Raw genomic sequence first — 27,112 nt, forward strand, 5'->3', positions numbered from 1 at the left:
GAAAAATTAGTCTGGGCTGGACAAGTAAGAGTCCCCAGAGAAGGGGAACGGAAATCTTACTGAACTCAAGGTTATATAATCCATCAAAATTTCTCATGTTAAACTTTTTTGCTCCTAAAATTACTAAATGTGGTATTGTTTAAAATTTCTCTCTAAACACAAGTGAAGCTGTTTAATTTGTTAAAAACAGCAAGCATTTTTGAGTGCCTCATCACTGTTAGGCACTTTATTAGATAATTTAATTTTCATGATTGTGCCTTTCTATGTGAAAATTAAGCTTAATCGTGACTCATGTTTTCTTTTTAATTGCTTGTTTAATTGTCTTTCCAACTAGAATTTAAGATCCATGAAGTAGAAACAGGGCTTTTCTTACCCATCCGTGTGGCACTGGTACTTGATAGTCTTTGACAAAGATGAATGTGTTAGTCAACTTTGCATAACTATAACAAAATATCTGCAATAATTAACTTACAAATTAAAAAGGTTTATTTAGGCTCATAGTTCTGGATACTCCAGTTCATGATTGATCGGCCCTGTTGCTTTGGGCCTGTGATGAGACAAGACATCATGGCAGAAGCATGTGATGGAAAAAAGCCACCTATATCATGAGCTGGGGAACAGAGAGAAGAAGAAAATGGCTAGAGTTCTCATCCGCCTTTTGGAGCATGCTTCCAATGAAATAAAAACCTCCTAAAAGGCTCCAGCCCACAAAGGTCTCCCTATCTCCAAATAGCACCATCCTGGGGACAAATCCTTTGACACATGGACCTCTGAAGAACTTTCAAGATTCGAATTGTAGTAATGAGACATTCAGAGACTGTAAAAATGTGTTCAATGAATGCAAGTCTCATTTTAGGGCTCACTCTCTGCCCTCCTGAAATCTCTAACATTGCATACCTTGTGCAACATTGCACTTTAAGTTATTATTTTATTCTTTTATATATTCAAATGCCTAGAATGGATAATAGTATATACTTAATTTATGGCTAAATTCTCTGTTCTTTTTCTGATCTCTTGATTTTTTTGAAGGTAGATAGCCTCTTTGTATTTTTATTATTGATTTTTAGCACTTATCTATCCTATAAAATTCAGTATCTGTGTTGCAGAGGAGAAAGGTAGGACACAGGGATGTTAGAAAGATGATCTACTGTTATAGTTTAGATATTAGGTGTCCCCCAAAAGCTCATGTGTGAGACAATGTGAGAAAGTTTAGAGATGAAATAATCAGCTTATGAGAGGTCTTTAACTTAATTAGTGCATTAATCTCCTAATAGGGATTAACCAGGTGGTAACTGTAGGCAGGTAAGGTATGGCTGGAGCAGATGGATGGATCATTGAGGGTGTGATTTAAAGTATATATTTTATATGTGGTGAAGAGAGTCTCTTTCTCTCTCTGCTTCTTGGTTGCCATGTCCTGACCTGTTTTTATCCACCATCCTCTTCTGCCATGATGTTCTGCCATACCTTGGGACCCAAAGAATGGAGATGGTTGTCTATGGACTCATACCTCTGAAATTGTGAGCCCCCAAATAAACTTTTTCTCCTCTAATTGTTCTTGTCAGATCTTTAAGGTCATGGCAGCAAAAAAAAACAAAACAAAACAAAACAAAAACAAAAACAAAAACAAAAACACCCCAAAAAACAAAACAAAACAACAACAACAAAAAACTGACTAAAACATTCAGTGGGTACCAGAGCTAGAAAGGACTTATTCCTCACTTATTCCAAAATTTTTGTTCAGCCTTTGGAAACCCAACCAGGATAGTGATGTTCCTTACTAGTCTCTGTGCTCAGATTCACACTACAGTTTTACTAACATTATTTCAAATCCTGTGCCATTTTCAGGGGTCTACATTACTTTTTCTGAGATTTATGTTAACTGTTAGATTCTCTTATAAAGAAATAGTTCACAAACTCTTCCTGAGTGTTTGAAGTGAATCTCACTCATCTCGAACTTCATGTCACCATTCATACCAATGGGAAGGCTGTAGCAAAGTGATAGAAGAAGTCATCTTTCTTTCATCATCTCGGGCTCTGCATGTTAAGTCTCAAGGATTGGTGGATGTCATCTTTTATCACTGCAGCAAAGCACTTTGTCCCAAGGTATCCTGGCAGGCTGCTCTAATTATGGCAAGCATTAGCAAGTTTCCCATTTCTTTAGACACTGGGGAAAGGAATGGCTAGTATCTATTACAGCCATTTAAAGGTGAATTTTGAATATTAAAGAAGAAAATAAAAAGATCTCCCTTAAAATGTAATCTTTCAGGAAAATGTACATTTCTCTTACATTTGAATAATTGCAACAGCTATCGAAATGTATTTGTTCTAAATTTTGTAGGTGCCCCCACAAAATAGCCCCTGGGTACACATATAGAAAAGCAATGATATAAGAAAAGGTATTATAGATTTTCATGCGAGGCTACAATAGGAAAAGGGCCTCATAAACATACACCCACCCACTGACATTCACTTCAGCTTTGAATGTCATCCCTGTGCAGCTGACAGTGTCATTACTTTGCAAAGTAAGCGTGAAGCGATGGGATAGAAGGACTATCTTCATCTTGGTTCTTTTTTCTCCGACTGGGCTAAGTTGCAAAGAATATCTGAGCAGGCTTTGATTGTACGTGGTGGTTCTGAACACCAGATTTAGGACCTTTCCTGAAACACGCATCCTGCTCTTGTGGCCTCCTGTTTTTCACCTAATGAAAAACCAGCCTCTACCTCAGAGCAAAGCCGGTCCAAGGAAGGGACATGACCTTAGTCCTTGGAAAAACCCACAGAGCACTCCTAAGCACATTCCCACCCTGCTAAGTTGTTTCTCTACAAATAACAGGAGAGATCTGCTGCGCCAGGTGTCCCTGACTCAGTCAGGCTAGGTGGGGATCCATAGCAGACCCCTAGCAGCCACCAATCAGCATGAGACAGGGAAATACCTGGGATGCCAGATGACCCTCCCAGTAGTTTATGGTGTTGGGAAACCATGTAGTTCAGCACGCACACCCGTCTTGGCTTAAACCAATCAGTTCAAACAAATACCCCTTTTGTACTGATCAATCACCCCTACCCAACTTGTTCCCGCCAGTGAATGTGCTAATCATGTTTTAGAGTTGTTATTTGATTTTCCCGCGATGTGTGATGATTTGCTAAAAGAGGCTATGATGTATGTGAAGTCCCTGCCCTCTCCAAAGAATGTATAAAAATGCTGCAAACCTTGGGCTCAGGGCCTCTCAGCGTCACCAGTTTCTGTGTGTGTGCGCGGAGGACTGAGCTAGCTCGCAATAAACACCTCTTTGCTGCTTGCATCGATCTTGGGTCTCTGGTGGTCCTTGGGGTCCCGAATTCGAGCATAACACTAACAGTGAGGCAGGTGCATGGGAGAATACAGAATGAAGGGGTGTTATGGAGTGAATTGTGACCCCTCCCAAGTTCATATGTTGAAATCCTACCCTGCCAGCACCTCGGAAGATAGTTTTTATAGATATATCAGGGTGGTTTGAGGTCATTAGGGTGGACCTTAATTCAATATGACTGTTGTCCTTAGAAGGGGAAATTTGGACACACATGTGTGCAGAGCGAAAGAGAGAGGCCTGGAACACATTCTTCTCTCATAGCCCTCAGAAGAATCAACTCTGTTGGTGCCTGGGTGTCAGGACCCCAGGCTCCAGATCTGTGAGAAAATGCCTTCCTGTCCTTTAATCCGTGGTACTTTGTTATGGCGGGCTAGCAACAGTACAGGGAGGTGTTACAGATATCCCCTCCAATGCTGTTGAACGTTGGCTCCCAGGTTCACTGCAGCCATCTCTTGCATAATTCTCCCAACTCCTCACCTGCAGAGTGATGGTTTTGGTTGGTTGAGTTGTCACCACCTTGTCAGATACATCAGTTTATCAGTTGACCTGCAATAAATTACCCTGACGCAGCAGAAAACAACCCACCTGAGGTATATCACAATTTCTGTGGATCAGGCAGCTGGGAGTGGCTGACCTGAGTGTTTCTGGCTCAGGTTCTTGTGAGGCTGCAGTCAAGTCTAACTTGGGCTGGGAAGACCCAACTCGGAGCTCTTGCCCGTGGGTAGGTGTTGCGGCCTTATTTTCTGTCCTTTGGGCTGCTCTCAACATGGCTTCCTCTTAGGTCCAGATAGAATCCAGGCAAGCAAGGAAGTGCCTAGGACTGGAGCTGCTGGTGGTGTCTTCCACAGCCTAGGATTTACATTCGGTACTCTCTCTTTGTGGGAGGGGACCACATTAGATTTGTGTACCAGAAGGCGGGACTCTCTTGGACTGGCTACCAAGACAGGCAAAACACATTTCCTCGTGGTAAAGCTCTATGTTATGCAAAATTTAGCACATTTTTGCTATTATTATAGGCCAGACTTCAGGTTCATTTGCCTCTGTTCCCGGTAAAACAGGATCAACCACCTTAATTACCAGTAATTTAAAATCTTCCCATAAAGACAATTCTAGGCTTCACTGGTGAATTCTATTTAACTAAAAATACATTCGTTCACAAACTCTTTCAGAAAATATCAGAGAAGACAGCATATGCCTTATCCCAACTATTTCCTTCATTCTCCTCTCCAGCTTTAAATTTTCATTCTTTCCATTTTGGGACCCTCCACGACCAGTTTGCATGGAACATTGTCTCTCTGGAGTTTGGCAGATGATTGAGGAGTGTCTCTTACTTACAAGCTCATTCAAAACCTGGGCCATGATTTTGGGGCAACTTTGGAGGAAGTCTCCTGTGCAGGGCTTGTCACACTGCTCTCTTCCTTTGAGTCCTTCCAAGTTGGGAGTTGGGTCTGTCCACAGGCAGAGGTGATTTTTCCAGTGCTAGGGGCTCAGAGGCCCCTAGCAAAACATTTCTGCCAACAGTTACTTCCTTGTCTTCCATGGACAATGACCGGACTCTCAAACTTCCTTTTCTCCATCTACTGGTACATACTAAATCCTTTTTTAAGTAAAACTTCTAAATATTTACTCCCGTGTGCTTCAAATTGATGGTAGAGGTGACGTATCAAGAAAATGATTTATCACTGATCTGGAATTTGGAAACTGTATTTTGGAGTTAGGGTCACCTACCTACCTTAGGAAGTCACTCCACTTGTTTTGAGAAGGCTGTAGGAAGATTTAGAAACAGACTCTAAGTGGTACTGGCAGGTGAGTTCTTTCTTATTTTCAAAGAGTATCAGCGGAACCTGTTGCTTACTTTGGTCTGTGACCCCCTGACTCTAGCTGCATGGAATAAAGCAGCTCTGTGTCATGATTACCGTTTTGACAATAAGACGGATATTTCAAAGATGAGCTCCTGTATTCCACCAAAATGAGAAACATATTAAAATCAGTCATTTGCATGGGACTGCTCTTCCACTAATGGCTAGTCAGGATGAATGTACAAATGGGAGCTGCCTCCTCCTAGCCCATTCCTTTATTATGGAAAGGGCAATCATTCTCTGCAAAACAAATAAATCTTTGATGCCTACAGGGATTTTAGTGACTAGGAAGAGAAATCAGGCTTTCCATGTGAGGGAACATGGGCTGGAGGTAAAGTAAGCTGTTCAACCACAGCTTCCCAATTGCCCTTGGAAGGGACAGACCAGGGGGCATGTGAACAGAACATAACAACCTGCCCCCAAGATTCTAACATGCAACCCAAGGTGTGTTTGACTTAATATGAAGGCAATTTGGGGGGCAAGTAATCTTGAAACAATGCTGAGCTTGACTTGAAAGCATCTAGTTTCAAGAGACCCAGGGTAGATTGGAAAAAGGGGACATGGAAAACTGGCTTCAGCTTGTCAGCTGAGTGGCCTGAGCATGGTATTTCAACCTGAAGTATCTCTTAAGAGAGAATAATTTATGCTTGTTAGGAGTGTCATGTGGGGCAATACTGAATCAAACTCTTGGAAACCTGCAACAGGGGTTATGTCTGTCAGAAAGATAAGTATGCATGGGCAATGGTCTTTACCTTCTTGAATATTTTTGAAGAGTTTTTGCACTGGAAAAATAAGAAAAAAAAATGTACCTTTTAAAAGGGGGAACTATTCGTAGTGATATTTCCAATAAGGCAATTCCTATTCTCTCTCTGATTTACTTGCCATCCCTCGTTGCCACTAGATGATTAGGAAATCTTCAGTGGCTCAGTGTTGGGTTCTAGAATTCTTGTCTGTCTCATGATGATTTGTTGTAGGGATGGACTCCTTTTACTGATTTGCAACCCTTAGAGGGTTTTCAGAACCATGTATTTTGGAGAACTGGGTGTGATAGTATTTCTAATGTGTACCTCTCAGTAGTTCTGAGCTGCAAGATGTAATGACAGTAAAACCACAGTTTTGAGATGAAATTCTATTCACTGCTTCCTCTGGCAGATGGGCTGTGCACAAGCCGCAGATAACTGCAGCCGGAGACATGTTGCAGCTCTTAATGGTGGGCCATGCCCTCCAGTGTTACAGCAGATGCCAGGAGCTCAGCCTCAGATTTTTTTTCGGGGTTCTTATCTTGGGAATTTGAAGAATGAAATTCACAGACTAGGATGAGCAAATTTAAGAATAGGATATATTAAAGAATAGAAACAGGAACAGAACTCTTGCAGTGCTATAGGGGACCATATAACAGGTTTTCTCCAGGGCAGAGTCCTAGTCTAGGAGTTTATATAGAACTTGGGTCACTGCTTTTGGTCCAAAATTGTGCTAATTAGGGTTTGAAATTGTACTAACCATGGAAGTCCCCATTTATGCTGAGTAGCCTACTAACACTATTGGTTAACTCCCAAGTCCTAACTTCAATTCAGGTCGGCTCCACTTCCATTTTCTCACCATAGATCAGGAAGTGGGGAGGTTGTGTTTGCAGGATGACCTATGCTTGCAGGTTCTGGGCTGCAGTACAGCTTGGAGCAGGCTTCTGCAGCAAGTGTCCGTACCATGCCCAGGCCTGACCACTGAAGGGTGATAGGTCTGCACACCATGGCTTGCAGCATCTCAGGACCGCCACACCTATGTGGCAGGCTCCACCATGACCACTGACAGTGCTTGCCACTGTGTCCCAACCAACCCCGATGGCCACTCCAAGACTCCATGGCTCAGCTGTCATTTCTCTGAAAAGACCAGTAAGCCAGCTGCACAGCTAGAGAGGAACCATGTGGACAGTAGGAACAAACTCCTCAATACTTCCAGGGGAATGAAGTTAAACACACACACACATACACACACACATACACACACACACACACACACACACACAAGAAACAAAGTGTGTCGGGAGAGATGAAGCCAAACTTGAACCTCCTAACTCCATTGCAGTCTTGCTTTCACTATATTGAGTCATCTCCTCTAGCAAGACCTAGGGATAAATAAAAGGGGGTAAATAAAGTCATCTGGGTGAGATAGATCCATAATTCTTCCTAACCTGTACCTTTCCTTTGGAGCAGAAACACACCCATGAAGCAGTATGGTAGGAGGAGCAAGGGGCACCATAAGATGAGAAGGGACCAGGGAACTCATATGGTCAAATAGACAGAAGGCTGATTTTCATCAGGAGGATAGAAAAGAAAGCTGCCCTAGGGTTTAGCAGACCTCCATTGAAGGGAAAGTTGTGATTTCAGCAAGTATGCTACTCTCTGACCTTACCTTCCAGTGAGGATAATAGTATAACTTGCGGGGTGGGTATGCGATGTACCGTGCATATGGTAGGCACTCAGTAAATGATAGTTATTCTCAGAGCATTGGATTCAAAAATCTCTAAGGTAATTTTCTCTACCATTTACTCTTTCTGCCTCTATTGGCTCATGTTGAACTTTATCCCTTTCACATTTGAAAAAAATATATATTTCACTTTCTATTTAATTTTCTCAAACAGTATCTAGACATTGGCACCCCTTCCTTGTGAGGACACAGTGTTTAGGTCGCTGCCGCTGCTTCCATTCCGGTATTACTAAATGTCAAGCCCAGCACATATATCTGCTTTTTTGTTATTTTAATTTAGAAGCTGCTCACATGCTGAACATTTTGTAAAGTCAGCAGTGGGCACAAAAACACTTCTGTACATAAAATAAAACTGAACAAAGATAGAAAACGTCTTAACCAAGGGAAAGCAAATAGGCACATAACTCAATTCTGTTAGCACAGTCTGCATGCACAATACCCTTTTTTTTTCAGTAACAGAGGGTAAGCTGCATGTACTCCACCAGTTTTCCTTTATCTATATTTTGGGGATAATTACTCAACATTTTAGAGTCAACGTGCATTCATTGAATGCTGGTGATTATATGTGAGGCACTTTAATTGGTGTTTTCACATTTTATTTAATACTCCTCAGCAGCCCATGAGAGGGGTATTATTATTTTCCCATTATGCTTATGAAGAAACTGAGACTTAGAGAAGAAAGAAAAAAAATGCCAAATTTTATCAGAACCAATTCTGTGATGTTCTAACACGTAATCTTGCATTTTTCCTCTTTTTGACTTAAAACTTTGAAGTAGTTGTATAGACAAGTTGCAAGAGCAGAATAAAATTCCATGAGTGTCTTTCATAGAGATTCACCCTTGTTAATACTTTGCCATATTTATTTTCTTTCTATAGCTATCTATTTTTCCTAAACCCAGTTTAAGTTGCATATATGATATCATTTGCCTTTTATTATTTCAGTGTGCATTTCCAAAGAACAAGAATTCTTTTTCTCTTTCTTTCTTTCTATACTGGGGATTGAACCCAGGGCCTCACTTTTGCCGGGTAAGAGCTGTACCACTGAGCTATATCCCCAGTCCAAACAAAGACATTTTTCTAACATCTCACAATATACTTGTCAAATTAAAGAAGTTTACTATGGACATAGATAGTTGTCAAAACTGTAGATTATATGCCAGTTTTGTACTTGTTCTAAAATGTCTTCGTATAGAATCCAGTCCTAATGCCCACATTACATTGTGTTGCCATGTTTCCTTAAGACTCCTGGAATCTGGAAAAGATTCTTGGTTCTTGTTATTTTCTAGGATGCTCCTTCAGTTTGGGTTTGTCTGATGTTTCAGATCATGCAGCATTGGGTGGAATCATTCATAAATGATATTGTGTCCATTCATCTTGGTGCATTGTATTCGAAAGTACACAAAGATGGTTTGTCCCAATACTGGCGATGTTAACTTTAATCCCATTTCTCCACACTAAAGTCAATACTTACTGTTTTATAACTAATCATGATCTTGTTTAAAATATTTTGAGACTATGTTAATAGTTTGATACTCAGTGAAATATCACCTACTTATTTTGTTTTAGTTTTGGCTAATGCTCTTCAGTTCTTTTTAAAAATTTGTTCTAATTAGTTATACATGATAGTAGAATGCACTGACACATCATACCTAAACGGAGAATAATTTCTCATTTTCCCGGATGTACATGATGTACACGGGTCATGTAGTCATATGTGTACATAGGGTGATAATGTCAGATTCATTCTGCTATCCTTCCTACCCCCATATCCCTTGTTTTCCTTCACTCCCCTCTACCTAACCCAAAGTAACTCTATTTTTCCCTAGCCCACTCATTATTGTGAATTAGCATCTGCATATCAGAGAAAACATTTGGCTTTTGGTTTTATTTTATTTTATTATTTTATTTTATTTTATTGCTTAGCATGATCTTCTCCAGCTCCATCCATTTACTAGCAAATGCCATCATTTAATTCTTCTTCAAGTCTGAGTAGTATTCCATTGTGTATATATATCACAGTTTCTTTATCCATTCATCTGTTGAAGGGCACCTAGGGTGGTTCCATGGTTTAGCTATTTTGAATTGAACTGCTATAAACTTTGATGTGGTGAGTAACTGCAGTGTGCTGATTTTAAGTCCTTTGGGTACAAACTTAGAAGTGGAATATCTGGGTCATATGATGGTTCCATTCCAAGTTTTCTGAGGATTCTCCATGCCGCTTTCGATAGTGGTTGCTCCAATTTGCAGTCCAACCAGCAATGTATGAGTGTTCTCCTACATTCTCACCAACATTTATTGTTGCTCATATTCTTAATAATTGCCATTCTGACTGGAATAAGATGGAATCTCAGTGTAATTCTTATTTGCATTTCTCTAATTGCTAGATGTTAAACTTTTTTTCATATATTTGCTGATCAATTGTGTTTCTTCTTCTGTGAAGTGTCTTTTCCATGATGTTTAAAATGCAAATTTCTTATTTTTTAGGTCATTTGATAATCTATTATAAGTATTTATTTGCTGTTGATAGAAGTTTTGTGACTTAGGAATTGCTGTGTCCATTTTTGATAAATAACCTAGTGGTCACACTACTTAACGATGAAGTCAGTCTTTGAACTTAAGACCTATAATGGAGGAAAAGCTGTATCTTTTTTCTTAGTAGAGGTTATTTGTTATCAATTATGACACTGACAACTAATTTTCCCTTTGGTTTTAGCCTTCCTTATTAATAACTCATCTCCAAGTGGACAGCTACCAGTTCTTTTTCTTACTGCACTGTGTCGGCTTCTCCCTCTTGCCATTGACAGTTCCTTCCCTTAGAATACCTTTCGTTTCCAATTCTTTGCCTTATTCTCATAGCCCAACACCAGTAGATATTCAATAAGTATTTGTTAAACAAATCAGTGAATGGTTCAACATTGCCTTGAAGTAAATCATTTTTGTCGAGTGCAGCCTCAGAAATTACATTTGAGAAGCTACAACCCTGCAAATGCACAACAGGGTCAATTTGAACTCACGGGAAAGTCTTTGCCTTAAAGTGGTCCAGGATGTTGGTCCAATTGCAATCCAGGCATGGGCTCCGTACCATTGCTGTGCGTTGTAGGGGTTTTGTCTGGTGTCCTCTATGGGGTGCTTGTGAGGTCATTGCATGGAGATCTGGTCTTCTGCTTGTTGAAGGAAGATGGAGTTTTTCATGTTTGTTCTCCACTGCAGAGCTGTCTAGGAGTGGACATCTTCATTGCTGGGAGGCAGAGCCAAGGCTTGACATCCAGGAGCAAGATGGACAGTAACGGAGAAAGATTAGGGTCAGTTTTTAGATAATTACTAAGAAGAAACATGGTGGATATGGGGGATGCTTGTAGGATGAACTCAAGAGAATTCCTGCCAAAGGCAGGCCAGGGTGATAAAGTATTCATGATGGTCAGACAGCAAAGGTGGGGAATTTTCACTTAACTGTCCTTGTAGGATTCTTGTTCAAACTGGATTCTATAAGGGTAGAGAGGTATACCCTGGGTCAAACCTAGTCACAAAGGGCTCAAAGGAATATAGTGAAGTTTTGGACAAAGGAGAGAGCCCTTGTCTACATAGAATATCTCAATTTCAGTCTTATTTCTCCATTTTCAGGTCCATATTTTTCTGAAAGACTACTTCTATTTTAAAAAGCTTTGTGCTCCTAATTTCTTTCCTTCCTTCAGAAAAAATCCTATGGCCTATTTATGGAAATAATCTAACCCAAGCATCCGATCTCTCACCTCCAGGATACTTGTGGGATCTAGTAACCAAAAGTAGTATTCATATACAACTATTCAGTCTAGAATTGCTATTGAGAAGTATTCAGTCTGGAATTGTCCAAATATAGTAGCCACTAGCCAGCTATCAATGGCTACTTGAACTTAAATTAACTAATATTAAATAAAATGAAAAAGTGTCTTCCTTGATTGATCAATAATCACTGTGACTAGTGACCAGCACATTGAACAAGGCAGCTACAAAGTATTTTAATCATTTCAGAAAGTGTCATTCAATAGTTCTGATTGAAGGTAGGAGTAGACAACTATACCCAGTAGGCTAAATCTGGCCCACTATCTGTTTTTTATAAATAAAGTTTTGTTGGAATGCAGACATACTCATTCATTTATATATTGCTTTCTTGAGTGCTACCTTCTCAAAGTTGAGTAATTGCAAAATAAACAATGTAACTTGCAAAGCCAAAAATATGGTGCCGCTCTTTGGCTCTTTATTTAGTGTGTTGGACCCTGGGCTTTGTTGGTACTTTGAGACTGGGCATTTTCAAGGTACGTATATATATGATTCCCTTTCTGTCTAAGTCATCTGATGGATAACTTTTGAATTAAGTACACACAACACACACACACACACACACACACACACACACACATACACACACGCATTTTAGGTGACACCATTCTATCATGTTCTAACCAGAACACTCATAAATTTATCTGATTTCAAAGTGTCCTTGGTCTGGTTGTACTGAGGAAATAGAGTCATTAGAGAACCTCTTCAGTACTTGTACATAACTACAAAGACTCTACAGAGCTATTGCTTTTTTCAGTACAGTTTCTGCACAATTCTTTATGGTGTTCTATGTCTAAGAATAGATGAAGACATATTACCTTCAAACACAAGTAGCCTCTTAGTTGTAAAAGGTTTATGGTTGCTCCTCTATTTACATTTATTATGCAAACAAAAGGAGTATCTTGGCAAAATATATTTGGCAATATGTGAATTAAACAGATTTGTAGAGCATAGTATTTTTAGCACCTTTATCATGCAAATATGAAAGTTGAATCTCTAAGAGATAGAATGTAATTCCTCTTCCACTGTACTTCTGTCTCTGTCCTTTTCCTTCTCCCTCCCTTTTTCCCATCTATTGCAACTAGATGTTTGCTGAGTACACTCAGCAATGCAAAATAAAAGAAGCTGACATAGACATTGAACGTAAAATTATTTGAAGGCAAGGAAATGATTTAATTGATCTCACATAACAAGTATGAAAATTCCGACATGCTACACTCAATGAACAATGTTAAGAGAACATGAGGTTTGCCAAATGCCTTAGAAAGGAAATACTGAATTGGATGATTGAGGAGGTTGTAGAGTAGGGGAGATGGTGGCAGGACCTGGGTCTTCTTCCATTTCAAAAGGGGATGACGTCTTAATCAAGGCAGGAAGAAAGTTTGCACTGACTTGTTTCTCTCCTGATGGAGTCAACACCACCTTTCATAGCAATGGGAAATTAACATAATGCAGAAGAGTTAAATACTGAGCCCTGAGCCTGAATTATTTCTAATGATATTTCTTTGTGCCAGAGCTTGGGGTGCAGCTGTGATGTCTTAGCATATCCTTGGATATGGCCATCTTGTGGTTTTGGCTCCATCTACAGACTTTCAGGGTGGCCTGAAGGAGTGTGCTGACATGGAGGTTGCAGTGTGCTCGGAGCAGGGGGGCTACTGTTTGAGGGGCTTCTTCCCCTGACCTTTTTCCCATGTAGGAGTCTACATATTTTGACTCCTGAGAGACAATCTTTTCCTTGAACCCAAGGATCCAGCGTGGGAATGAGAGCAGTTACTCTTTTCTTTCGACTGCACTTCAAAGGCATGTGAGCTTGATTTGAAAGTGTCAGGCAGGTCTGTTTTCTGCTCTCAGGTATTTCTTGAAGGTTTGTGTCTGTAAATGTTGTCCTGTGGGGCACTGGCACAAGGCTTTCCTTTGAACTCCAGCTTTCATGAGAAGTAGAACTTTTGCAAAAGGAACTGTCTTGCTGAGGACTGAGGCTGCTTCTGCTGAGATGACAAGAGAGCCAGAGGAGATCAGGTGATTAAAGCGTGTCGTACCTGCTGGGGATGCATCAGGACAAAGTAAGAAAGAAAGATGCACCTCTGGGAAGGCACAGACTCTTTCTAAAGCAAAAGTTAAGAAGGGTGTGCATTATGATCCAATTAAGAGGTTAAAATTTAATCTGATGAAAGAATACCTAAAACCCCATGGAGACCTTCTATAATTTGCTCTTGGCCATTATGTTCTTTTTGTTTTTATGTTTTCCAACAGTAAATAGCAGAGCTAGTAAGGTTATATTGATAACAGTAGCATTAAGTCAGCACCTGTGCTTTGTTAGATATTGTGCACATGATCATTTCTAATCCCAATACTGGAACAACAGGGTTGACCTTGAAGGGAATTAGCATGTGCCACCCCCAAAGACACCATGTTAGGATAAGGGTTGTTTTGAGTTGGAGGCAGATAAAAAGCACCAAACACAGAAAGGGCTCTGTGCACTCCCTCCCTCTGCCTAAAAGCAGGTCATAACTACCCTTTGTGGAAGTCTTCTTTTTCTCCTCTCCCCTATATAGGGAGAAACAAAACAAAACAAGGCATTATCACTAGAGTTTCTAGGTCTGCATAACAAGCTTTACTAGAAAAGTTTGTCTTCCATGAGGTTCAACCCTGTATTAACTTTTCTGCAATTTACTGCTCCTAGAAATACAAGACCCTTTTCCTTTGTCTTATTATCTCTCCATAACTTACCATCCTTCGTTAAAAATGGTATATAAATCTACCAAATTTAACTGCTTCTTTGGGGTCTTCACTTCCTTTCTCTGAAAGCCACTATGCACATAAAAATCAAAATATAAGCAACAAATAAAATTTGCATGCTTTTCTTGTGTCTATTCTCAGTTTAATTTATAGGCATCAGCCACTGAAACTAAAAGAATAAGAGAACATTTTTTTTTTTTTTGCACCCCTTACCATATCATTGCTTTATAGGTGAAGGAATTGGGATATATGACTTACCCAAGAGGTGAAGCAGATTTTCTAACTCAAGGATTTAGGGTTCCAGAGGACCTTGGGTTTAGAGCACAGTGCATTACCTTGTTCCCAGCAGAACCATCTGAGGCTTGTCTACACAGGGTCTTAGCACAGAGCTCTGCACGCATAGGGCCCACGTTCTTTAAGCAAAGCTTCAAACACAGGAATGAGGAAGTCATTTCACTTGCTCTCAATATAACAGAATGATGAGCAGCTCTGTTTCTACTCTTGTATTGCATGACCCTGGCTTTGGGGTCAGGCCCATGGCTTTGGAGTGAGGCTGGAATCTAAGCTGTGAAAACTTGTTAGATTTGGAGTTTAGGTAAATAGCTTAACTCAGTAAAGAGTTTTCCTTATTTAAAATAAAGGACACAATAGTTGTTACCTCATAGAATGTTAAAAGAATTGAAACAGTTATCTTATAGACTACCTGATTCTTTACAAGGGATCTCTCTGTGTTTCTCCATCTCTCTGTCTCTCTGTCTGTCTCTCTCTCTTCCTCATTTTCTCTCTGCTTTGGCCACTAGGTGACCTCAGGGTGAAGTTGGTGGTTCATCAACATTAGTGGTATGTGTACAAATGGACTTTATTTCTGTAATCTATTATTTCTTTCTTCTCTGGACTTCTTATGCATTTTCCTTGACCTTGAGTTTTTACTTAATATTTTACATCATTAAATAGCATAAATTTCTATTAGGGGCTCATAAAGCAATAAAAAAACCAGAAGAGATTTCATGAATTCTTACTTTTGACACTCTGAGAGCTTGGTTTTTTTTTTTTCCCCTTGGTGCAACTTGGAAAAATCGTGTGAATGTTCAAGATGTGCTTCTTGATATGTAGGGCCAAGGAGTCACCAGACTGACTGGGCAAGAGGAGATGCCAAGCTCTTTGGGAACATTAATTTCACAAAGGATTAGATATAGCTGACAGCCCAACCCAAACAGAATCAAACAACAGTTTCGGTGGTTCTTAACATTTTCAAAGCTATTCGTTAGATCACAGGGTTATTATTATTTTCTTTCCCACTTAATAATCTTCTCAACAAATGTATTTAAAATTTTATTTGATAATAAAATTGGTAAGCTTCTGATACTGATTTTACTGATCTTACTTAATAGGTCACCCTATAATCTCTATTACCTTAGTTCTTTCTCTTCTCAAAAGAGAAACTTGTTTGTCTTAAATAGTTTTCTTATTAAAATAAGCTTTATCTTTACATTTGGGTGATTCTGTGTCAATATCCAGCTTGTAGAGTTTGGCCTCTTTGGAGAGGCCAAAGTTACCACTACCCACCAGACCTGCTGGGATGGAGCTGCAGAGCAGAGGTGTCTGCTCTGAATGGAACATTGGCCTCAACCTGCAAACATTATTTTCCTGAATGGAACGTTGGCCTCAACCTGCAAACCTGGATTCTGGCCACACATCTGCTATCAACTCACTGGGTGCCCTCCATGAGCAACTTCTATGTAAAAGAAGGAAATTTACAAGATGGTCTCCATGGTTTCCTCCAGGGCCAACTCACCCACAGCAGCACACTTTTCCATAGATGGGATTGGAATGGCCCCTGGAAAGTGGTATCAGTTCCCTTGGCAGTGGTTCACCCTGCCCTATCTGGAAACCTCTCCTAGCACTGTCTAGCAGTGATTATATTCTTACTGGCCCTATGCCACATCTGAGACACCTTACCTGTCAGGCATGCTTCATTTAATGCTTACCAGCTGGAAAATACCATTGCCTCTCAGACCATGGTTGGCAAAACTCTGATAGGAAGAATATGTTTCTTGCCATCTTGGCAGTTTCATCTACATTTTGCCGAGGAGACCGCTAGAAAGTCCATGTTTAATCCTCTTCCTCTTCATCCAGATGAATCTCAAATGAAAATCTTTTTGGTCTGAGAAAAGCAAATGAAAGTTTATTTCCAAGATTTGTCATATCCCACCAGGTTCTGTTTCTCATTTCTGGGAATAAGACTACTCTGCATGGTAAGCTGAGAGAACTTGCAGGGGGCAGTGTCTGCACACTGCATCCACACAGCGCCTGCTCATATGGTACATACATGGTAGGTGCTTAATGAGACCATCTTAAATTATAACAGTGCTTTTAGTTGGTAAATTCCCTGAGTGTCAGCTAACTCGGAGGCTAATGATTAATTAGAAATATGTAGGTAAAAGCCAGAGGGTAATGGGATAGTGGTGGATGGGGTGAACAAATATAATGTTCTAAATTAATTGACCATAAGCTAATGGGTGGAGTTATTCCTTCCTTTCTTAGTTACTCTGATTTCCCTCCTTCTTCATTGTGAAAGTTGGTGAATCATTTTCACTGGATACATGTAGATTTCTGGAAAATTTCTTTTTCTTTATTACTATTGTTTTATCTCTTGCCAATTATAATAATTGTCAACTTTATCTTCTCTGAGAGTACCTGCTCTGCAAAGACAGATTCATCCATATCCAAATTTAGCAGACAGATTCTTTTAGACTACTCTGTTGCCACATCCCCAGACCTATTTTGTATTTTATTTGGAAACAGGGTCGCACTGAGTTGCTTAGCAACTTGCTGTTGCTGAAGTTGGTTTGAACCCACGATCCTCTTGTCTCAGCCTCTTGAGCTGTTGGGATTACAGGCATGTGCCACCACACCTGGCATTAAGTGAACGGTTGTTGGTTTGCAGAAAATCTACTGTATTTCTCCATGGTGTTGTTGAGGGCTAACTCCAGGTGAGTTCTTCACTTTCCATTTATCTTGATCCTTGTTGTAGGCCCTCCAACATACTAATTCTGGCAAAAACATATATAACATACTGCAACTTCTTCTAATCCAACCCAATTGAAACTCAATTTCCTTCAATCCAGCAAGTTTTTGTACAGTGCCTGTTACATCTCAGATGCTATGCTAGCCATTGAGAATATAGTAATGATTCAGATTCATCCATTCAGTCAAGTCACTAAGCAGATTACAATTGGATGGGCATGCCATATCCAATCCCCTTCCTGGGTGGGCAGACCTGAGAATCAGAGGCTGCCAGGACTGGAGAACTGGTGAGGGGTGTGGATCCTAAATTGGTAGGCAAGAAAGAAGATGGGTTTACAGATACCAGAGGAAGTAACTGATGTAAGGAGGGTCTGAAAATAAGATGAGGGAAGAAAACCAGGAAGTCCAAAAGCTGGAATAAATTGGATGCAAACAAATAAACCAACAAAACTGCCAACCAGTCAACAAACAACAATCATAGGGAGCAAGGGGGAGAAAATATGAATGAACGCTGGGTCAATGGACCTCAATGTCCAGGGGTTCTCTGAACTTTCTAATTGTTCTTAAGAAGAGTTGGGAAGCAGAGAGACACAGGTACACAGGGAACTGGGTGTCTGTTCTGGCCGTGCAGTCCTTCTCCCAGGTAGAGTAGCAGCATTACCTTGGGTTAAGACTTTAAGACGACTGGATTTGAAAATGAACCCAGGAAAAGTCTTGAGATTAGGAACCTAGAGACAAAGGCTTTGATGAGTTTCAAGAACAAGGCTGCTAGGGATGATAAGTGAAATGATAGAAGCTTGAATCCCCAGGGTGGGCTTTCCAAATTTGTTTTTGTAAAGTCATGCCATTCTTAGGTATGATGAAGTCCAGTAATGGAATTACACTGCTGCTTCAAGGTGACAAGCAATAGAGGAACTCTAACACTCATGGAGACGAGAATGTGTGTCAACCACATAAATGCTGAAGTTGTTCAGGGTCAGGGCAAGATACGGGGAGGGAAAGAAAATGGGGCAAGAGCCAACACCCCTAGAGAATGTGGAGGTGCTATTACACAGGGAGGATGGCAAAGAGCCCGCAGAAGAGAGGATGGGTTGTGGGAGTACGGTGGTGGTGTGGGCATATTCTGTGTTTTTATCTTCCTTTTCCAAATTCCTTGTGTTTGTTGTAACAGTCAATTTTAGCAACTTGCCTCTAATTCTCATCTCAGTGACAGATATACCACCTAGTTCTGGCCAAGCATAGCATCCTTAACAAGTCACTGGCCCTGTGGCTGGACACATATCCAAGCAGGGCCATCATACTTTATTCCCTGAAAGCTAGTTTTGATTTGCTTTGGTTTTTACTCTTTTTTTTTTTTATTGGTATAGCCAAGCACCCAGAAAAAGGGCACTCAGTAAATATTTGTTAAATAAATGGATATAGATTTTTTTGGAAATGATTAGATAGGGTTACTGATCTCAAATAATGAGATATTGAGGCTGTCAGCCGCTCTCTTGCACATTCCATGGAAATATAGAATAAAGGTAAGCAGAGAAAATCAGAGAGGTCTGACAGGAAGAGAGTTGAGGGAGGGGAAAGGGATGAAGTGGGAGGGGAGAGGGGAATATAGACCTGGCCACAACGAATTCAGTTTCAATTGCAGAGACAAGGACTCCTTTATAGCTTCCTTGGAGTTTACCTCAACATTTTTCTAAGTGTGCAGTCAATTTTCTTTTGTTTGCTATCCACTGGTGCAGCTGAAAGAGAATTAGCACACAAGGCGAGCCAATACTCCCCACTATCCTATAGGGCATATTGACCTGGGAAAGTGTCACACAGATGCCAGGGATAGGAGGCATGGAGGATGTGCCCCATCCACCTGTGACTAGGGTGCAGCTGTCACCAGGCACTCAGTTGATAGGATGGGGAATGAAAAGCCCAAAACACAGACTTACCTGTTCTCTCAATCCTACAGGCCTTAATGTTGCCCAAGTACTTATGAGGATTGGCAGGGGGAACCTTACATTTGATCAGAATTATTTTAATTAAGAGCCAGATGGACCACTAGAATTTATTCTATAGGTCTCATTTTATGAAAGTCTAGAGAAATGAAAAACCTGTTCTAAACACCAGATTGGTACCTTGTCTGGCAGAGACTGGAGAGTTACTGCCTAGATATTCATTGAAAGATGAATGGGTTCTTCTGAAATGAAGAGGGATGACTAAAAGGTAAAGATTGCATGTTTGCTAACGTGTGACTGGATCCGGGTGTTTGCTTGGTGGAGAAGAATCAATGTGCTGTTATCATGGGGCTCAGGACAGGTGTGAGCAGACCTAAGGAAAAGGGTGCTCTCCGCCTGCTTTGCCCACCACACCCGAGCCAGGCCCCACTCCATTGGGTTAGAAGCAGGATCTGTTTTATCGACTGTGAAGTTTTTATTGCTCAACATTATTTCCTATTTGATGAGATTCAGCTATGTTCTATTCAGAGTATTATCTCCTGTAGGGATCATGGAGATGACTCCTCCCAATAAAATTATTTGTAATAAAAAATAAAGGATGAAAAGATAATCTTGCAATCATGCACAACCCCTGAGGTGCTGTGGGTCTCATTCTTCAATTTAAGAATGATTGAACTCTGCTGTTCAAACCCAAGGCAGGAGTGCTGAGTAGGTGATGGAATAGTGAATAACAGTCAAAACACCTTAACAGGTGGAATCAGTAGTGATATAGTTTGAAAATCAGGACATAATTCTAGAAAAATAAGGACTATGGAAGTTCAAAAGTGCTTGACAAAATTTTGCAGCTGAAAGCGGGCCCCAGCAATGGTAGTTCAGCCAGACAGATGCATGGAAGAATGCTAAGCATGTTTCTTGGTAGCAGTTATTCTGCCTCAATGGTTTTCTATGCCACATAAACCACTGGTGGAAAAACACAGTCTCGGATAGTCTCGAAATGAGTCCTGTTGTATGAGGACTCTTTCAATAAAATGCCTTCCCCAAGTATGTCATATAGCTTTATTGTTTGGCTCTGAAAGTAACAAAGACATTTATACCACTAATGGATTGGAAAGACATTGTTTGCAAATATGCAGATCTGCAGAAAAGTTACCACTTTTTCAGTGAGTATGAAAGTTTCCTTGTGAGAGGGAGAGGGAAAGAGCCTGTCATCGCTTAAAGCATAGTTTTGTGTCCTCACGAATTGCGGAGGTGAGGGAGGGAAGGTGTGCTCAATATTGAAAGGATGACTTCACAGATGGGAAATATCAACTTTGTCCCCTAGGGTTCATGTCTTTCAAAACCCATTCAAAGGCTTTGACTATATTTCAAATGAAATGGACTTTTCCATCTTATTTGAAATTATAACTGAAGAGTTTCCTTGCCAATGCATTTTTGAAATGTATGAGAAAATATCCGAGAGAAATGATAGGGGTTCAGGTCAGGAGACATTTGTCAGCTCCATGATTTTGGACAATTGGACAGACTTTCCTCACCTGTCAATTGGGGCGATTCGTACCTACCTCACATGAGACTATTGTGGGGTTAAACGTCTGAACTCTGAGGTGGAATATCATGAGGTTCCACAAATGGTGATTGGCATTGTAGCATGTATACCTTAGTATTGCTGTTAGGCAATTCTGAAAGGCAGACTGTGGTGGTAAATTAAAGAAAAGGAATTCATAATGGTTTGATTTGTTTGCTGTGTGTAAGGTACCTGCATCTTTATGATAAAGACATGAAAATTAATATTATCATTTCCTTCCACACGTGAGTTTGAACTCTGCTGATTACATCCTCTAGGAAGATCCCACATGACGTCCATCATCATTCAACTGCTAGATTTCTCAGCAACATGCGTTGGTATCACTGCAGGAATGAGCAGCACTAGAGGTAAACACCTGAGACTGAAAAGTAAAATTGTGACTCTATCAACCAAAAAACTATTATTTAAACTTTGAGTAAACTTAACTCGACAATGAGCACTGTTTCCAAAACCAACTGACAAGGCAGGGGGTGCCACAGTTATAAGCTGGTATGGTTGATTCTGGCTCCAGGAATTTTTTTTTTTTATGTGTAACTCAGTGTCTATCTTTATTATATAATCCCCTCTTCAGCCTTAAATCGTCACAGGATTTCCCAAATGCTATTTCTCTTCCTCTTTCTTTTTAGTTTTTGTGTACCAGGGATTGAACTCGGGGGCACTTGACCACTGAGCCACATCCCTAAGCCCTATTTAGAGACAGGGTCTCACTGAGTTGCTTAGCACCTCGCTGTTGAGGCTGACTTTGAACTTGCAATCCTCCTGCCTCAGGCTCCCAAGTTGCTGGGATTACAAGCATGTGCCACTGCACTGGGTTTCCTTTCCTCTTTAGCCTGTTTGTTTGTGTATATGTTCAGACTTCCACCACAGGATTCCTCTCTGCTTAAGGCTTCCCACTGAACATTACAAATGACCCCCTGGTAGTCTTTATCTTCTTCCCAGGAAGCTCCGTCCATTGCCTGCCTTCTTAGAAATCAGATCACTTTGAGGACTCCACTTCCCTGATGGTCTTCTTGAAAATCCTGACCACTTTTCACACTCCATGAACTCAGGGCCCTGTGGGAACAGGAGTGTCCTCCTGGCTTCCTCTTGTAATTTATAGGACCCTTCCATGCTTATGCAAAGACCCCTTCTTCCAGTTTCACAGATTCTGACATCCTTTAAGTTCACATGCTTGGACTCATCAAGGAATTTGGAAATTTCCTCAGTCTTCTGCCGTGTTCCATTCACGTCCAGGGGGATTTCCTGTACAACACTCCAGATTCATATTTCTCCCTTATTGAAATATAATAACTTTCAATAAGTTTTACTTCTGCCATATTTTTGCCATGGTCATAATCTAGGACTGTTCTTCATCAATGAATTTAGTGTCACATAGCCTTTTTGACCAATACTTGGGCCTCATGGGCACTGTTCCCTCTCCGGTGGGCTCTCTCTGCCAGTTCCCTGGGCTTTCTGTTTAACAGTGATTCATTTCATCCTTTGAACATAGCCTCTGCGGCTCTGCCACCGAGGAGGAGGCTTATCTTAAAATGGACTTGTTTTTTCCTCTTCTCCCTCTCCCAAATTAACAAGTGAATCCACAATCCCTCTACAGAGAACACCTGGAATGTAGCCTTTGAATAGCTGCTTTAAAAACCCTTTTCTCTCCCTGACAGATAGAATCACAGCCTGTGGAACTGGAGTTCCTTTGTTTCTCTTTGCTAGCAGAGCAATGAAACTTTTCACTTTTTTCTCAAAACTGTGTTCTTGTTATTAGATTGGCATTGGGCATAAGGACCATGCTTTCAGTCATAAATTGGCACCCCATATGGGACTTGAGAACAGTCCTTGCTCTCGCTTTCTGGGGGCAGGTGTGACACTCACTCCAAGCAGCCCCACTTCATGCTGAGGATGCAAGGTGGCTGCCTGAACTTTTTGAAACCCAACTGCTGCAGGTGAGTTTCTCTTGGGTAAAACCAGAGGAGCTATTCCTGTGGGAAAAGGGAGGGACCCAGGGACTGTCCAAGCAGCTGCTGAAGCCCCTTTTGCTTTGGGAACTCTTGCCTTCTCTCCCTAAGCTGTATGGATTGCTCCATTTTGGTTTACTTTGAGTAAAGGGGAACCAAACTCAGTAAAGTTGTAACACAAGGCAATGGATTCCACCACTCTCTCAGTGTGCACACCAAGACCCTTGATTTACATATCTGATTTCCCTTTATGGGAATATCTGGTCCCTTTTTGTGGGGGCGTAGAAGTCAAGGTTAAGCAGGAGTAGGGAATTTAGGGAATGTTCCCCTTATCTGGACTCTTTTAAAGGTTCCCACCTCTTGGTCATGGTTTTTTGAAGCCCTTGTTGGTTGTCTGTCTCTGTTTTTGTTTGTCTCTGTTTTTGTTTGTATCTGTTACTGGCCCTTTAAGACAGGGGCCACCACATGGATCCTATAGGTAGTCTTTTGGAAAAGATCCTGTTTGAAAGGGCCACCTATAGGTATAAGCCTGTCTAAGAAAAAGATGATGTTTTACTTTAACAATCTTGTCTTTGAATGTTTTTTTCTGAATTATTGTACAATATTGCAGTTGGACTTGATTTGTCAGAGGTAAAGTGAAAAAAATTTCTGTATGTGCAGGCATTTGTGCAATTGCATGATAAAGAGTCTTATAGTAAAAAAATAAATAAGTCGAGGACTGGGGCAATGGTGCATGCCTATAATCCCAGTGGCTCAGGAGGCCAAGACAGAAAGACTGAGAGTTCAAAGTCAGTCTCAATAATGGCGAGGCACTAAGTAACTCAGTGGGACCCTGTCTTTAAATAGAACACAAAATAGGACTGGGGATGTGGCTCAGTGGTTGAGTATCCCTGAATTCAATCCCTGGTACCAAAACAAACAAAACACTCAGTTGAGGGTACAAAAAGGCACAGCCTTTGTTGTGCAAGGATAGCAGGACACCAGAAGAAAGGGTTAAAAATAAAGATTTAAATCCTTTCAACCCAGCGCTGGCTATTTCAGCACTGCTTCCCAGCCTGGCCCCCGGCAGCCACAGATCATTTCACTGAGGGTCAGGGACTCCAGCCCTGGACTAGGAAAAACCAACCAACCAACCAACCAACAAAAACCGTAACAACCCACCCAGGAAACTGATGGGGTTACCGAGAAATGGGCAAAGAGGATCTGGTCTCAGCCCTGCTTTCCAGCCCGCTTTTGCCCATGAGAATAAAACCAGAGTTTGGGAACAGGGTTTAGTTCCCTACTTCTGCTGGTGAGTGGGGTCTGTGTGGGCTGCAGGCCTCACTGATTTCTTTTTTGGTTCCTGTCTCATGGGTTCAAAGAATAAAGCCCACAGATGGTGGCAGAGGACAAAAATGAAAGGAGCAAGGTTTGTTTGAATAAGAGGAAAGAGGGAGCTCTCATGATGCAAGGGGAGACCTGGCAGAGATATTTTTCAACTTGAGTATACGAGTCCAGGGACCCATGGCTTCTGGATAAACAGATATTAAGAAATTGTTGGGGCTAATGGTTGGAATATATGCTGTTCAGGCTTTGGAACTGTACAAAAGCTATGGCTAATGGCTCGGCCCATGACTTCCAACTGACTATCCCCTTTTAGTCCTTGAGTTTGAATTTTTTAGTAACTCCATTTGGGTCCGACCCTACTTTCATTCCCCCACCAACCTGGAATGTTTAACCTCTCATGGGTGGCCTTTCCATTAGGAAAATACCTTACTCGGGGCCCCTTATCCAATTGTCCAATGATTGTCCTGTCTTATTCAGGAGGTGAAAGCGGCCAATCACAAAGGACAAGGCAATGGGTTCCAGCACTGTTATGTTATGACCTGGGAACAAAAAAATGGTATCCCCTTTTAAGAGCTGACAGGATACATCATTTGGCCAGGGGACTCTGGATGGAGTCCTGTCTGTTGCCCACAGAGCTAAAATACAAGGGCCTCCTGGAGTCCCCATGTATGCAAGCATCTATGTCTTGGACATGCTGATTTCTATATAGAGAGGTCCCTAACAGTCTCTGTATAGTCAGTGTGAACTACGTTGGACAGAGTGCCTGGACATAACAGGGGGGAAAAAAAAAACTTTAATGAACAGAGGGGGCAAACAAACATGTATCCTGATGAACCCAGCCTAATTCCATCTTAAGATTGGGAGCCATCTCATCACAAAGTCATGAAAAGTTAATCTTTCTTTTACTATAAATTACTATGATTTATTTTCTTTTCTATCCAGATTTTATTATGAAAACCCAAATATACAGAAAAGCTGCAAAAATAATCCAATGAACATCTACATATTCTTTACTGTGATTTCTAAACTCGTTTGGAATTCCTGCTCTGGACTCACACATGCCTGGCTCCCCCTGACCAGTTAACAACCCTCTCCAAAACCTCAGTGGTGCCTCATAAATCCTGGTTCCCCCTGACCAGTTAACAACCCTCTCTGAAACCTCAGCAGCACCTCATAAATCCTGATGTTGGGATCTGAATTTACTCCCTACCTTGAAATATCATTCCATGTAGATCACTAACCTGCTATGTGCCTTTGTATTATGCTTGACAAAATCCTGTTATCTGTAAGTTCTCAAGACACTCTCGTTTGCAACTTTTTGTGCTATAAAACCTTGTTCCTGGAGAGCTGGGGTACTGATCTCTAGTCTGGGGTTTTGGGAGAGACAGTCCTGGCTAGCTCCAGTGTACACAATACAAGCTTGCTTTAGTTTGATTTAAAATTGGAGTCGGTGGTCTTTTCTTTGCATCGTGGTTCAACAATCCCTCACAACTGGTTTATAGTGACTTTATGGTATAACTTTATGGTATATAATGCCTGGAGGGAAGAGAAACAAAAGCCAACCCATGTTTGTGGCAGTGTCTGAGAAACCATCTTCAAAGAAGCCTAACGAAAGGATGAAAAGGGTCTTCTCTATTAAATTGCCTTGTGTATGAAAAAGGTCCCAAAGGAGCCTCTGGGCACAATTGACAGTGGGGTACAGGTGCCATCACTTAAAATTGTTAGCATTATGATAATGATAAGGAAGATTTGTCAGACTCAACAGGATCCTGTACTTCAACCCTTTGAATGCAACTCTGTGGGGGGTAGAGTAAACTAAGGGTCAGAGTTTTATATAAACTAGACAGTTCAATCCTTCTCCTGGGATAACACTTGTTGTGTTAATTAAATGTACAGAAAAAAAATCTCACCCAAAAAAGCAACTAATTCATTTGAAAGTGCCTCCCAGGAAAAGGAAACTTCTGGAAGTCTACTAAAAGTGAGTAAGGCTGTTTGGGCCAAAGGGACCCTGAGAAAGGTGATTGATGCTATCTTAACCATTTTTTTTTTTTTTAAGGTGGAAATAACTTGCCTCAAGAAGGAAAAAACATTATACCCTTTAAAAAAGAGGTGTTAATGGTTACCCATTCTATTCTTGACAAATTTTTAAAACATGAATTGAGTCAGCTTTGACAGACACCCTGAATATGTGACTAGAAATATGTATACATCTGAGAGCTTAGAAGTGCACTTTACCAAGCTGGTGTTCTCCAACCTAAAGTTTTCTGTAATGGTAATCTCTTTTAGACTTGTATAAAAATAGCAAATTTAATTGGGGATTTATTTAGGTCAGTTAACATTGTACAACTGGATAAAGGTAACCTCTTATCAATAAGGCATATCTGAAATTTTGTGTTACTTTTTACACTGGGATGGAAATTTAAATGTATTTTTTAGAAGATAATAAGGACATCTGATTTGTTTAAAGGTTGACAATGTGGAACATGGAAGCATTTTGCTAATTTTTTTCCACAAAAAAGTTAGGAGATGTCTTAACTTTTGATTCATGTTTCAGATGTCATGTTGCATTGTGTTATTTGTCAAGAGCCCCATCTTACCTGAGATAAAGCTCTGCCTCCCACTTTACTTCTTATTAGGATGGCTCCAAAGAAGGCTAGACTTATGCTCATTTAGAATTATGTTCAAAGGACAGATTTTGTAAAGATTACTGTGATATTAAAATAAACAAGGGCTATAATATATAAGTAAAATTTTAAGATTATAAAAATATTATTTCTTCTTTCATAGTTATCATACAAACTAAATGTTTTTGCTCTTGTTAATTTCATTTTGTATTTCCCTTTTAAACTTTATAACTGTTGCCTGTTAGTATTTTGCAAAAGTGCTGCTTCTGATAGAACAACCTGAGTTAATTTGAGACAATAACCATCACCTACAGGGCAGATATGATATAATGCTGATTTCCAGGACTAATACTAACCCCACTTAAATGGAAGGGAGTAACTATAAATTATAGACATTGAAATTAAAAACCCAGTACTCC

The sequence above is a fragment of the Callospermophilus lateralis genome, chromosome 1, assembly GCF_048772815.1.
Source record: "Callospermophilus lateralis isolate mCalLat2 chromosome 1, mCalLat2.hap1, whole genome shotgun sequence".
Classification (NCBI taxonomy): domain Eukaryota; kingdom Metazoa; phylum Chordata; class Mammalia; order Rodentia; family Sciuridae; genus Callospermophilus; species Callospermophilus lateralis.